The sequence below is a fragment of the Oncorhynchus kisutch genome, linkage group LG2 (assembly GCF_002021735.2).
Source record: "Oncorhynchus kisutch isolate 150728-3 linkage group LG2, Okis_V2, whole genome shotgun sequence".
Taxonomy (NCBI): domain Eukaryota; kingdom Metazoa; phylum Chordata; class Actinopteri; order Salmoniformes; family Salmonidae; genus Oncorhynchus; species Oncorhynchus kisutch.
This window is the reverse complement of record NC_034175.2, coordinates 41,463,656-41,478,619: the sequence shown is the minus strand read 5'-3', so window position 1 is coordinate 41,478,619 and position 14,964 is coordinate 41,463,656. Positions and strand designations below refer to the sequence as shown.

At 42.4% G+C, this 14,964-nt stretch overlaps 1 protein-coding gene across 12 annotated transcripts in view; it reads right to left on the bottom strand.

The window, feature by feature from the left end:
* Window positions 1–14,653, bottom strand: part of LOC109866033 (plakophilin-4-like) — a 128,062-nt gene extending 113,409 nt beyond the window's left edge. For 7 of the 12 annotated variants that reach the window (XM_031794404.1, XM_031794411.1, XM_031794430.1 and 4 more), the window contains exon 1: window positions 14,458–14,651. The gene's annotated coding sequence lies outside the window, so the exon portion shown is untranslated. Of the gene's footprint in view, window positions 1–14,457 lie in introns of all 12 variants that reach the window. The other 5 variants (XM_031794425.1, XM_020454604.2, XM_020454610.2 and 2 more) reach the window with 2 other exon arrangements.
* Window positions 14,654–14,964: the final 311 nt, after the last annotated feature.

Here is a 14,964-nt window from a genome sequence, read left to right as displayed (position 1 = left end):
GTTAGGCCCCAACCTATGGATTTCACATGCCTGGGAATACAGATATGCATCCGTTGGTCACAGAAACCTTTAAAAACAAATGTAGGGGTGTGGATCAGAAAACCCGTCAGTATCAGGTGTGACCACCATTTGCCTCATGGACGTCACACAATTTGAGCGAAAGACGCATACATTTTATTTGACCCGATTACTAGAAGTGGTGTACAATATATGGAATATGGTATATGGGACGCAGATTCAGGCTTCCGTTTGAGCTTGGAAACAGAGGCACGGGATCGCTTAAGTTTCCCTTTGACACAGAATTCTATCATTGGTGATAGCACAAGTATAAATTCCATTGGCATCAACAAAAAAAGGAGCTATAAACTGCAATGGGAGTGAGAGGTAACCAGCTGAACACAATGTTATAAATATTAAGGCACAGATGGAACTGCCAACTACAATCCAGAAGAATTGGGATTCCTTATTCCAAATGTGTAATAGCAAAAACCGCTCAACTCCATTACTATGCCACTACAAAGCAATTCCTCAAATATTATTAAATAGCTCTGTTACTGTAGTAATTACAGTATTACACATGTATAAAGATTAAAGGAGCTTGTGTAAAGTAGTGGTCGGCAACAGCCGTTTTGTTTTTGTTGTAGCCCAAAATCACCAGGAAGTAAGCTTAAAAAGTAGTTTGATTTAGGAAATCTGTTGCCAAGTAGTCCCACAAATTACGAAAATTGACATATGTGATCGTGACTCAATGTTATCAAGGTACGAAATTATTTCCCCCAAAAAAATCCATTTTTGGGCTTAGTTGTGATCAATTTGCAGGGTACAAATGATTATAATTGTTTTCCGGCCATTCGCTTGGACAAAACCGGTCCGCGGCTGAATCTAGTTGCCTACCACTGGTGCAAAGCAACTTCATCTAAAAGTGTAAAACTCTGACAAATAAAATTTGATTTGAAAACTACTTCAAATGTAAAAAAGTGTTACCGTCATTAATGCACACACACACACACACACACAGCATTTAGTCATTGATATGGAAAAGGGTCAAACCACCATAAAAATGGGAGAGAAGTTGACACTATGGAAGAAAGGCCTATAAACCCCATCCCAATAACCAATGGGAGGAGATTGGGTAAGAAACAGGGCATCAACCTATTCCTTAGTAGGAACTACCAGCAGTACATGTTCAAAGATAGGGTTTATGCAGAAAGAGTAAAACTGGATCTGTCGACATCTCCCGTGAAGGCTGATTTGCATTAACTCTGCCTATTAAAATACTCACCTCTTTAGAGAGTGGCGAGCAGGGGGTCACTGAGAACCATGCTGCCGTCCATTCAAATGAGGGGGTTGTTACTGTTAACTGCATGAAAAGCATGTTAATAACAGCCTTGGTATTGGGGATGGAGTACATTTCTCGTGAAAATAAATAATAATTCCGTCTGAGGCGAGTCAATCATTGAGGGCCAGTTAGCGTGCAGCTAGCATAGCACCGATAGCTTTGCTGCTCATTAACACTCCCCCCCCCCCACCACACACACACACACCTTATCGCTCCTGCCTGCGGATGTCCTTGACCTGTAGTGTGGGAGGTGAGATGGCCTCATGGCCTCCACACACAGTGTTCAGTCCAGAGGCTGTTTCAAAATCGGGACGTTGCACTCTGTTGTCTGCCTAGACAAAAACACCAGTCTTCTACTGTCCTGGACTTCAACACAGCCACGAAAACAGACCTGGCTGTAAAAGCACTATTCCCCTATTTTAGAACGCTTAACATTCACAATTGTTATATCTCAGCTCCTTGGAAAGCTTCTGCAATAGTACAGTGTGCTGAGCAATAGATTAAGTCATAGCAAGTGTGAAAAAAAAAGTGAAGCACCTTTCACATTTGAAATCAAACTAAAATCAGTTTCTCATTTTATTCTAAGGTCTCGTTTCATTTGTCACATTTGCCTTCCCTCCTTTGGCTTTGGTGCAAACAAACGTCCTGTCACATTGAATCTGTATAGTAACTGCCCCGCGGTGTATCGTTGACCTTAAACCGCAAGCTACAAAGCTGAGCACCAACGTCTCAGAGAATCCTGCACAATAAAAGCCAATGTATCATTGTGTGTTACACAAGTAAACTTCTCTTTCAAATCACTCATTCACTCTAGCAGAACCCTTAGCTGGAACAGCTCAACTATTTCTGTGAGTCAAGTCTTCAAGGACAGGTAAAACTGCATAGAGATACAAATATATATATAATAAAAAAGGCCTATACAATAGAAAAGGCCAAGTACATATTTCCTTTCCAACCTAGAGATGGGGCATACAATACAATGTAGAGATTGTCACAGTATTTGCATGCATTTACCTGCACAAGGGGTGTAATGAGGTTAGCTAAGCTGATGTGTTCCAACTCAATGTATTCCATTTAGACTCTTCCTTGGGGGCTTAGAATAAACAAATAAAACTTAAAACAAAATGCAGTATGCACCTGGGGCGCTAACATGCATTGAGCCATGTAGAGAAAGGGAAATGAGCATGAGGAAAATGGCAACAAAAAAAGTTAAATCACCTTCGGCGGCCCTTTTAAAAACAATGCTTTGGTGGGGCCAGTGAGCTAAATACCACGCTCTACTTTGTTAAAATGTGTCTATGAACCTTTTGACCCAGCTAATGGCACTTTTAAAAACATGAACTCTTTGAAACACAAGATGGCTTATAAAACAAAGCCACAGGAATGGGGATATAGAGCACTGGGAGGAGTGGGAGAGAGCTGGGTTGAGGGATCTATGACAACGGCTTTTAATTGAAACATAAATCACACCCAACAGGTTAGTAAAATAAATCCCCCCTTAGTTGTAATCTCAGTTATGATTCATGTAGTCCAAGCATGACTTCACTGCTCTGAGGTAGAAATGTGTGCTTTTATCAAAGGCATTGGACTGCAATGCAATGTCTGGAGGGAGCAATAGCCCTAAGTGCAGTGTCATCACGTTCATCATGCTACAGCTCGTGATGCTCCGCTTTCAAAAAAAGAAATCACTGTTCAAGTATTATCAATGTAGTGCATTTCATGAATACCAACCATTTCTGAAGGTCAAATTAGCTCGTCATATCAACAACTGTGAGGAAGGTATGAGCAGCTGGGAGTTTTTAAAAAAGGCCCAGTGCAGCTGTTTTCATATCAATATTAAATCATTTATGGGTTCCAATTTAGTACCTTAGTAATAGCTTTCCATTAAATAGTCAAAAAAACTAAAATAGCTTCCTTTTTTTTTGCAACAAAAACAATTCCCAAGCAAGAATTTTGCTATGACTTCTGGGAGAGGCTTGAGTGGGAAGGTGAAAACTAAATGAACCGTTATTAGCAGACAGGTGTGAAAGTGGTTAAATTATGATATGCCCTTTTAGTGTAAGTAGTGTTTAGTGAAATTTCAGCCTGTTTGGTGGGATGGAGTTTTGGACTGTCTGGTGACAGAAAGAAAGCGCCAAACTGCTCTGCCAATAACAGCTAGTTCAGTTTTCCCCTCCTCTCTCAGACCACACAGACAGTCTTATTGTTTGAGTAATTGCCATTTACTAAGAAGCTATTTGTTTTTACAATTTTTTTAATTTAAAACAAGCACAGTATGGTACTTGTTACCCAAAAATGATTTGATATTGAGATATACATGGCTGCATTGGTCCTTTAACTTATCTACCACCAGGTGATGTCACCAGGCAAGCTGAAATTCCAACCATGCAAAACCTGCTGATTAGAAGTTCCTGTGTAGATTGTAATTTCAACCAGCAACTAAATCTGTTTATCGGCTGTTGTACAATAGGATACAAAACACATGAGAAGAATATGCATTTAGACTGCACTGGCCCTTTAAATACATGATCCAAATAGAGAGGTTTTGGCAAAGCAGTCGAAGTGAAACGGGCTGATGTGAGGCCCTACACGCCAGTGACATATTCAATAGTAAAACTGGTGGAAAATCTGCCCTTTTAATGGGTCGACTGCCTGACATTATACAGCCGTTAGCGTAGTGGCCAATGGCCATAATAGAGTTGTCAACTTTCTCTGACATTACACAGAGGGAGTAAATTGCGGGTTATTCTGGGAATGTTCTCTGCTTCTAGGATCATGTCAGAACTTTGTCATGGAAAGGGAAAACCCGAAGAGAAGAATGTGCAGTGGAAATGTCTAATTTGTCAACGCTCAAGGCTCAAAATTCATCAGCTTTGATCTGGTCACTTTATCAAGACCGTGAGCCACGTGTCTTTATCAAGACCGTGAGCCACGTGTCTTTATCAAGACCGTGAGCCACGTGTCTTTATCAAGACCGTGAGCCACGTGTCTTTATCAAGACCGTGAGCCACGTGTCTTTATCAAGACCGTGAGCCACGTGTCTTTATCAAGACCGTGAGCCACGTGTCTTTATCAAGTTAAAAAGCTTCTGATGGGAGTATTCTAGCTCAACATGAACACTAGATCTTAAAACCAACCACTGTAAAAATATATATTTTTAATTAAGTACATAATAGCATCTGATGAAATGCCAATATAAATGTCATGTACTGGAACTGTTTCAAATGGCTCAACCCCTTTCACTGAAGTTAATTATCCAACATACAGCACTTTGAAATTGCTTGACATTTAACAAGTGAATCTTCTCATTTGCTTTTGGAATGGCCATGACGGAAGCAGGTGAGGCGTAAGGGATCCTGTAGGTTGGCTTCTGTATTAAGGTTGGCTTATACACCGTTGCAGTTTTAGACTTGGAGCCTCCGCAGCCTGCATAAGCCTCTGACATCAGCCCACATGGATTGAGGAGAATATATAGGTTCCTGACATAGGGGAGATGCCATCACCTCAAACATAGCCTCGTCGAGAATCAGGCTTCCCTTGAGAAGTTCCATGCAGAGATCAGTTAATGAGGGGTGGGAACCTGGTGTAAATCAGTGATGCCCTCGCAACAAGTCCACCAATCAAATGCCTTGCTAACCAGATTAGTGCCATACGAGTAAGACTGTGCGAGGACTAAACATTTCAACAAAACAAGCACTGGTGACAGAACATTTTTTTACGTTTGCAGCAGGCTGGTTTACACTACATTTCTGTTATTTAGAGATGAGCTGAAGCTCTGGCGTGATATTTGGCTGTGCAGGCTAGCATGAAAGACAAAACGTAGCTAGCCACAATGGATGTTCGTTTTGAGAAAAGTCAGCTAACCTTGTAAGCTACAAGATAGTTACATTTCTCTCACGATTATAAAGCCAACAAAATGTTAATAAAAACCGGATGTGACTCACCACCTGTATTCGGTCTTATGTAGCAACATTTTACAAAATGAACTAAAATCCCAATAGACAGAGTAACGTTAGCAAGCCAGCCATCTAACTTCAGCTGACCAGCTAACAGCAAGCTTTAACTAGCAATACAAACGGATTAGTTAACGTTCGCTAGCTATGACAAACAGGTTCGATCTTACCCGTATACATGGATGAAAGCTTCACGGCAGACTGATTCATTTTCAGAGTCAGAGAGAGTCAGTATGGCACGATCGCCCTCCAGAAAGTAGTCCATCACACCAAACTCATCTCTCGGCATGTCCAGCCCACTCATTATCTTAGCCAATCATGGCTAGCGGGAAGGCTGCTGACTTTTTCTGTGGCTGAACCAACTAGACTTTTATTCGTATTTACAGACGGCATACAACTTTGATATTAAAGGCACAGGAAAGTTCACATGTTGGAGAAGGCATTTCTTTGAACTTGTTTTTTTATGTTCAAAATGGCTCTCCTGTGAAGTCGTGACTTCAAATCAAAATAAAATGTTAGTCACATGCACCGAATACAACAAGTGTAGTAGTGAAATGCTTACTTATGAGCCCCTAACCAACAATACAGATAAGAAATAAAAGTAACAAGTAATTAAAGAGCAGCAGTAAATTAACAATAGCGAGACAATATACACGGGGGTACCAGTACAGAGTCAATGTGAGGGGGTAATAGATGTTCAGGAGTCTTATGGCTTGGGGGTATAAGCTATTTAGAAGCCTCTTGGACCTAGACTTGACACTCCGCTACTGCTTGCCGTGCGGTAGCAGAGAGAACAGTCTATGACTAGGGTGGCTGGAGTCTTTGGCAATTTTAGGGCCTTCCTCTGACACCGCCTGGTATAGAGGTCCTGGATGGCAGGAAGCTTGGCCCAAGTGATGTACTGGGCCGTACGCACAACCCTCTGTAGTGACTTGCGATCGGAGGCTGAACCAGTTGCCATACCAGCCAGTGATGCAACCAGGATGCTCTCGATGGTGCAGCTGTAGAACCTTTTGATGATCCGAGGACCCATGCCAAATCTTTTCAGTCTCCTGAGGAGGAATAGGATTTGTTGTGCCCTCTTCACGACTGTCTTGATGTGCTTGGACCATGTTAGTTTGTTGGTGATGTGGACACCAAGGAACTTGAAGCTCTCAACCTACTCCACTACAGCCCCGTCAATGAGAATGGGGTCGTGCTCAGTCCTCTTTTTCCTGTAGTCCACAATCATCTCCTTTGTCTTGCGACATACGCCTAGTTTCCTAAATCGGGTCAGATATTATTGACCGAAAAGAGTAAAGGTCAATAATATGTATCTAGCGCATCCAGGGTCAGTGATAGAGCAACTATCAGACCTCGAAGCCAGTTCCACTGCTTCCCCCCCACATTGTTCCCCTCTAATCAGGGACCGATTTAGATCTGGGACAGCAGGTGGATGCAATTGTCAGGAAGAACAGAAAACCAGCAGGCTCTGGACAGGCTCAGGGTAACCCCTGGACTATCTACTAGGGGAACTCGTATGTTAACTGTAACGCTAATCTTCTGTAACCTAATTGTCATCTCCTTATTTTCATACTGTACCTATACACAGTACCAGTCAAAATGACACCTACTCATTCAAGGGTTTTTCTTTATTTTGACTATTTTCTACATTGTAGAATAATAGTGAAGACATCAAAACTATGAAATAATGTGTTAAGCAAATCAAAATATTTTATATTTGAGATTCTTGAAAGTAGCCACCCTTTGCCAAAAGTGTACAAAGCGGTCATCAAGGCTCTCACAACCAGCTTCATGAGGAATGCTTTTCCAACAATCTTGGAGTTCCCACATATGCTGAGGGTTTGTTGGCTGCTTTTCCTTCACTCCGCAGGCCAACTCATCCCAAACCATCTCAATTGAATTGAGGTTGGGTGATTGTGGAGGCCAGGTCATCTGATGAAGCACTCCCATCACTTTCCTTGGTCAAATAGCCCTTACACAGCCTGGAGGTGTGTTTTGGATCATGTTGAAAAACAAATGATAGTCCCACTAAACGCAAAACAGATGGGATGGTGTATCGCTGCATAATGCTGTGATAGCCATGCTGGTTAAGTGTGCCTTGAAGTCAAAATAAAATCACCAACAGGGTCACCAGCAAAGCATCCCCACACCACCTCCTCCATGCTTCACGGTGGGAACCACACATGCGGAGATCATCCGTTCACCTACTATGCGTCTCACAAAGACATGGTGGTTGAATCCAAAAATCTCACATTTGGACAGACCAAAAAAGGACAGTTTTACACCAGTCTACTGTCCATTGCTCTTGTTTCTCAGCCAAAGCAAGTCTCTTTCTTCTTAGTGTCCTTTAGTAGTGGTTTCTTTGCAGCAATTCAACCATGAAGGCCTGAATCACCCACACTGAACAGTTGATGTTGAGATGTGTCTGCCACTTGAACTCTGAAGCATTTGGGCTGCAATTTGAGGTGCAGTTAACTCTAATGAACTTATCCTCTGCAGCAGAGGTAGCTCTGGGTCTTCCTTTTCTGTGGCGGTCCTCATGGGTGCTAGTTTCATCATAGCACTTGAAGAAACTTTCAAAGTTATTGAAATGTTCCGTATTGACTGACCTTCATGTCTTAAAGTAATGATGGACTGCCATTTCTCTTTGCTTATTTGAGTGGTTCTTGCCATAATATGGACTTGGTCTTTTACCAAACAGGGCTATCTTGTGTATACCACCACTACCTTCTCACAACTGATTGGCTCAAACACATTAAGGAAAGAAATTCCACAAATTAACAAGGCACATCTGTAACTTGAAATGCATTCCAGGTGACTACCTCATGAAGCTGGTTGCGAGAATGCCAAGCTTGTGCAAAGCTGTCAAGGCAAATAGTGGCTACTCTGAAGAATTTAAAATATATTTTGATTCGTTTTTACAGGTAGTTTTTTTTTCTACGTGATTCCATAGGTGTTATTTCATAGTTTGTGTCTTCATTATTATTCTACAACGTAGAAAATAGCACACATAATGAAAAAACCCTTGAATGAGTAGGTGTGTCCAAACTTCTGACTGGTACTCTATATCAGTACATAAAAGGAAGGTACAAAATGTGTTATATAGTTAGCCCCATACATTGCCTACTGGTATCATTTTAACTTGAGAACATATAGCTCAACATGGAAACAATGTGTGACTTTTTCTCTGCTTCAGATGACAGATGCCCAGAAGACCAGTAATCCCACCATACACGCATTGGCGATGCATGCCATATGATAAGCTACCAAATGGATTAAGATAGCTGATATACTGAGTAGAGGTCGCCGATTAATCGGAATGGCCGATTAATTAGGGCCGATTTCAATTTTTCATAACAATCGGTAATCGGCATTTTTGGGCACCGATTATGGCCGATTACATTGCACTCCACGAGGAGACTGCGTGGCAGGCTGACGACCTGTTATTTCGAGTGCAGCAAGGAGCCGAGGTAAGGTGCTGGTCAGCGCAGTAACTTATCTTTATAAAAAACAATAACATAATCACTAGTTAAACTAGTAATATCATCAACCGTGTGTAGTTATCTAGCTTGTCCTGCGTTGCATATAATCAATGCGGTGCCTGTTAATTATTATTTAATTTTTTAATTTACCCTTTTTTTTCCCTCCCCAATTTCGTGGTATCCAATCGTTTTAGTAGTTACTATCTTGTCTCATCGCTACAACTCCCGTACGGGCTCGGGAGAGACAAAGGTTGAAAGTCATGCGTCCTCCGATACACAACTGAGCTGCACTGCTTCTTAACACAGTGCGCATCCAACCTGGAAGCCAGCCGCACCAATGTGTCGGAGGAAACACCGTGCACCTGGCAATCTTGATTAGCGCACACTGCGCCCGGCCCGCCACAGGAGTCGCGCGATGAGACAAGGATATCCCTACCGGCCAAACCCTCCCTAACCCGGACGACGCTAGGCCAATTGTGCATCGCCCCACGGACCCTTACGACAGAGCCTGGGCGAGAACCCAGAGTCTCTGGTGGCACAGCTGGCGCTGCAGTACAGCGCCCCTAACCACTGCACCACCCAGGAGGCCTGTGCCTGTTAATTTATCATTGAATCAAACTACTTCGCCAAACGGGTGATTTAACAAGTGCATTCACGAAAAAAAAGCACTTTCGTTGCACCAATGTGTACCGAACCACAAACATAAATGCCTTTCTTAAAATCAAAACACAAATATATATTTTTAAACCTGCATATTTAGTTAATATTGCCTGCTAACATGAATTTCTTTGAACTAGGGAAATTGTCACTTCCCTTGCGTTCCGTGCAAGCAGAGCCAGGGTATATGCAGGAGAACGACCAACATGCTATACCCCTCAGCAATCACCCTCCTCTCTCAGCAATGATCTTTATCACAATCAATCTCTCCCCTGAACAACAGAACACTGGCTTTTACAGCTTCAGAAGGCATTGGAAATTGGAGACAGCTGCGTCCTGACGAGGGGGCGGGGTCAGCTCTCCAATTAATTGTGGAGGTGACCAATCAGCTGCTGGGGGATTTCAGGAAGCCATCTCCTGAAACACACTCAAATACACAAACTACAACACAGAAACTGGGGAACGTAACAGACGCACATAACACACAGCACCCCTTCTACGGGCGCAGGGGGAGGTTTCTTGAAATGTACCATCCAAATCAAGATCAGCTAACCATTCAAACCATTTTTTGCAATACAAAATTCTCCAGACCTCCAAGGAAGGCGTAATAACGATGTGATTTTGGCGTATGACAACGCAAGGCTACCTCAAACCAAATCCGACACCCAAGCGTGCCTGCACACACCACTCTGGGACGACCAACCGATACGACACGTGTAGTATTTCACCAGAAGCCTATAAGAGTCAGCGCACCACTGAATAGCGAGGCTGGGTGATACATCTAACTATAGGGTTCTCGATGAAGGAAAACATCTATACCGACAAAACAAATCCACTGGCCATTTTGGACACCGCTGAATGTGTATTACTTACGGCGATTTGACATTAGGATTAACAATTGTCCATTCATCACACGGAGTCATGCCAGGTTATGTTAAGTCATCCAATGCTCACTGACTGCTGCGGAATTCTCTGGAGGCCTTGTTTGTTAGGCAAATGTGCTCAGCGGGGAGACGGCCTGTCCCCTTCAGGCTTCTGCCTCTCGTAACAAGAGAGCGGGCACCCCGGAGTTGTACAGTAACAAGCACTTTGTCTTTGAAATATTCAACAATATGCCACCCTGCTCTTCCCCATCGAGGTAAAACTGCAGGTAGGATTAGGAGCTAGAAGAAAATACTCTCCTAGCGAGTGAGCCACATCTGGAGCAACACACACTGAAATTAAAATGGCTCTTTCCCCATTCACTGCTATCCACTCCACATAGCACAAGGCTGGAGAGTGGAGAGCCGCTGGTCATTCATTCTCAGTGTGCCAGGACTATGGAGGGCTATTTCACTGGACAAAAATCCACTGTGTGCCTAATCTCTCAAAGCGCTGACATGCTTTGTGTTCATTATCTTCAGCCGCCCAGGATCCAACAAAAGCATGAAATCTGGAAACCTTTCAGGAATTTATCTATATATCCAGTAAGATCAGCAGAGCGGCAGGCAGCCCGCACAGGCCTCACCAAATAATTTCACTGTACCACAAACCGAACAGCCTATAGTAGGAGAACTGGATGCACACTGCATGTGGAACATAATCCTTTAATTACCTTGATTTTCTATACAGTACAACTCATGAATGTTAGCATTAAATCTGATAGGGCACTAGCCTAGATTCATGGTATTTATTAAAATACTCCAGTTTAGTGAGGTCAGCAGTTCAGACTTTCATGTGTGGGTGTTGGTTTGTCTCTTCTCGCTCTGTTGACAAGGTCACCGATTAAAATATGTCCCGCTCACAGTTCGTCTATTCCCAGAAAAGTATGTCTCCCATGTGACAAAACACGGATCGATATTACAGGCTCAACGTGGAATTTATACAACTTGTGGTCGTCCTCAAGAACTCTGCAATCACATGAGTGCTACAGCACTTAACCAAATAATGGCCTCTTCCTGGTGCACACTTGCATTAAAAGGGTAACTGCACCCAAAAATCCAAACTTCTTCAATGTTTCCCAGACCTCAAAAATGGTCTTGTGAAGTGGTTTAACATTGTTGTGGAAAAACAACAATTGGTTGTTCTAAGTCCACAACAATGTTAATTGAGAGTGAAAACCTGAAAAAAAGAAAGAGAAAACAGAATTCGGGAAATTTTTCAAAACTGTTTTTATAGGGCCCAAGATTTGTAGCAGAGTGAGCTGAGCTTTGCCGTGCTACTGTCTGTCTGAGCAGCATTAGAGAATGACTTATCAAGAAGGGGCGTGCGTCTCAGAGCAACTGACCTACTCATCTGACTGATGTCAGTTCCTGTTAAACAGAATCTGACATGAGCATGGGTTCAAAATAATTGCACCAAAACAGGCAGCGAGTTCCAAAGGACACCCTATTCCCTATATAGTGCTCCACTTTTGGCCAGGGCCCATAAGGCTCTGGACAAAAGTTGTGTACTAAGGGAATTGGGGTGCCATTTAAGAGAGAACTTGGCTGTGTATGTGCAGACTCAGACTAGAACAGCAGCATTTGTTCCCAACACCATGCAAGCAAAGCAGCCTTCATCTACAGCCAAAAGCTCTGACAACATAGGAATACAGTGCATTAATTGATTGCATCTATACCCAGATAAGGAGCAGAGTGAGGGGCAGAAACTCTCATGGGGTCAGACTATTCAAACAAACCTTGTTGTTGTTGTTGTTGAACCCACAAGACTCCAATAAGACATTTGCGATTGTCTCCCATCGTGCCACAAAGGAGCGAAAACCACACACACAAAACTCCTCACAATTTATGCACTGCAAGAGCAAAATCACATTCTCCATAGCAGAACACTTGCACAAAACATTTTTACCTGGAGCCTTTGCTGCAATACCTCATGAGAAAGCTTCATGTTTTGAGATGAAGTGAATTCCTCCAATAGATGTCAGCTGTTGGGACTGTGGCTTGGGTAATGTGAGTCACGAGGAGCATTGCATTGTGCATCTGACCGCGAGAGCACACTGACTCAGAGTACAGTTGCACAATTGTGACCTCAAATATCACCTCCGCCACCTGGTCAGCTACTGTACAGTTTAGGGCTAGGTATTTCCAGAGCTAGCCTCGATAGGCAAATAGACCCACGTTTGGACACTAGAGATGTTCCTGATATTTAGGTTGCTGATGATATTATAGTATGCTACATCAATGCCATGTTCAATTCTATCATCATTGACACCAATAGATGACCAGGCAAACATACGTAACACTTTAACAGAAGAAGAAACATGGAGAAGGATTGGAAGAGGACCACAGTGAGAAACAATTCTTTAGAATAACCAAAGGGTTATTTTGAACACACTGCTGCACACCAAAGAGTGCAGAGGTCACAAACTGGACCTAAAGTGATTTGATAAATGGCAGAACTGAACAAATAACTATTTCATACAGCTGTCCATCAAATCTCCATAACAATTCGCCCAGACACAAAACCTACGCAGTGTTTCAGCTGCCCATGACAACCAAGGAAATTCATTTTCGATGCCTTCATGTACATGTTGTGAGATGTAAGAATATGTTCTAATAATTTACAAGTGTCCAGAGGCAGTTGTACTGGTCTCAGTCACATCTATTTCTGCATATGTCCTTGTAATGGTCCTCCAATGCCAGTGTGTAAGGATACACCGGTCTTGTGAATGACAAAGTGTGATGATGGCACAGCAGGCTACTCCTATACGGTTTGAGTTATTTGAAATATCAACATCAGTGATATTGATAATGAAAGCATTTTCCCTCTAAACGTTGTGGGCTGCCGCCTTCTCTCGTTCCTATGGAGCATTTTGTTCAGATATTTGTGAACACTGCTATTGGTTCATTTTAAATAAACTAAATGAAAAGAAAACGTGGAGACTTCAAAGGAGATAGAGTAGGGAACTGTAGGGAACAGTTTTCCTGCTATCTATCCTGAGTAGGACAGTGATTCCACCGAGACATCTAGGCAATAGTGCGCGCTTGGGAAAAGAAAACGGCACACTAAAATCTTGCCTTGTTCCTTACACTTTAATAGGCTACTAAATAACCGTTCACACGGCCTTAAGACTGACACGACTTCACTTTTCTGTCGAGTTGCCGAGTATCAATCTGCTCAAACGTGTTTTGCCTTGAATTGCATGAATCCAGAAAACGGCGATGGGACACGTGAAGTAGTCGAGCTGATTTTTTTTCATCTTTTTAAACTAGCTGATATTAAAACACGAAACTGTTAACCGGGCGACAAAAAAATAAACACCAGCATTGTCAATCCCAAATACATTGTATCAATGTTAGATCGGTCTACAACTATTAGGTTTATAACTTAAATTAAGCGACATTTAAAGGACCGGGAGTCACTCTCTAGCGTGACCAAAAAAATATCGTTTTGGTTCGAAATTGGTGCAGAACTGTACAACATTTTGATCTGGCTACGTCATTTGAGAATGGAAAAAATAAGCATCAACGCCAATGTCAAATATAGTGACTGATTGACCAGGTTAGGGAATTGAATACAGTCGTGAGTTTAAATCTAAATAAACGTGAGAAAATTAAGAAGGGAAGAGCATGAATCTCCGCCCCTAATCCTCGCATTCCTCAGATTCCCACACACTAAACTCACCTGCCTATTCATTTTCTACCGGTGCATTTCGACCTCAGAGTCATAAATCCTATAAAAAGTAACACTTCATGTAACGTCCACAAGATACAATAATGGACAAATCAAAAGTTTCGGCTGCAATGTATCAAGGGGCACACTCAATACCCAGTGAATGACCCTCAGAGGTGTGCGTGGTAGTGAATCAGTCACAAGAGAAAGATTAGTTTTCATTATGGTCCTTGCTTGCTATGTATAGGCTATGGCAAAAGCAGGAAATAAACAACACATGCTGCACTGTTTGTATAGTAAAAAAAAAAAAAAGATAAAAAAAAAGAGGAGTTAAATAGTAGCTTGTCTAGCGCAGACCTTTAGCCTGCAGATGTTTTCATTTTTACAGATTTTCTCCATGCTTTCAGAATGAATGAAAACGAGCCTGTACCTTAAGGAGTATTATTGCGATCGCTGTGTTTTGGCTTAGATCCACATTGGAACATGTAACTTAATCAGCATGGAAGCAGCACCTCTTCAAGTCCGCTCCTAGTCCCATGCAGTGTAACTCGCCTCCATAGTCAAGAACAAGATCCCTTCTTCCCTCTCCGCTTCCACGCCAAAGGAATACGAGTATGCATGACGTCACCTAGGCTGTAGGTTTGCAGCTTCAGTATTCATTGGGTCTAGTCTGTAAAAGAGGGCGTTTCACTGGAGACTCGCTTTGTTGAATAGACCAATGGTAAGGGGAAAACAGTTTCCTTGGTTACACATTTTGTTAAGCAGGATACCATAATCATTTAGTAAATTGTTCCCCATTGTCAGTCCCTTTCTGCACCTTTATCAGTGGAGGCTAGTGGGAGGAGCTATAGGAGGACGGGCTCATTGTAATGGTTCGAATGGAATACAAGCAACTGTATCAAACACAACAAACATATGGAAACCACTTGCTTGACTC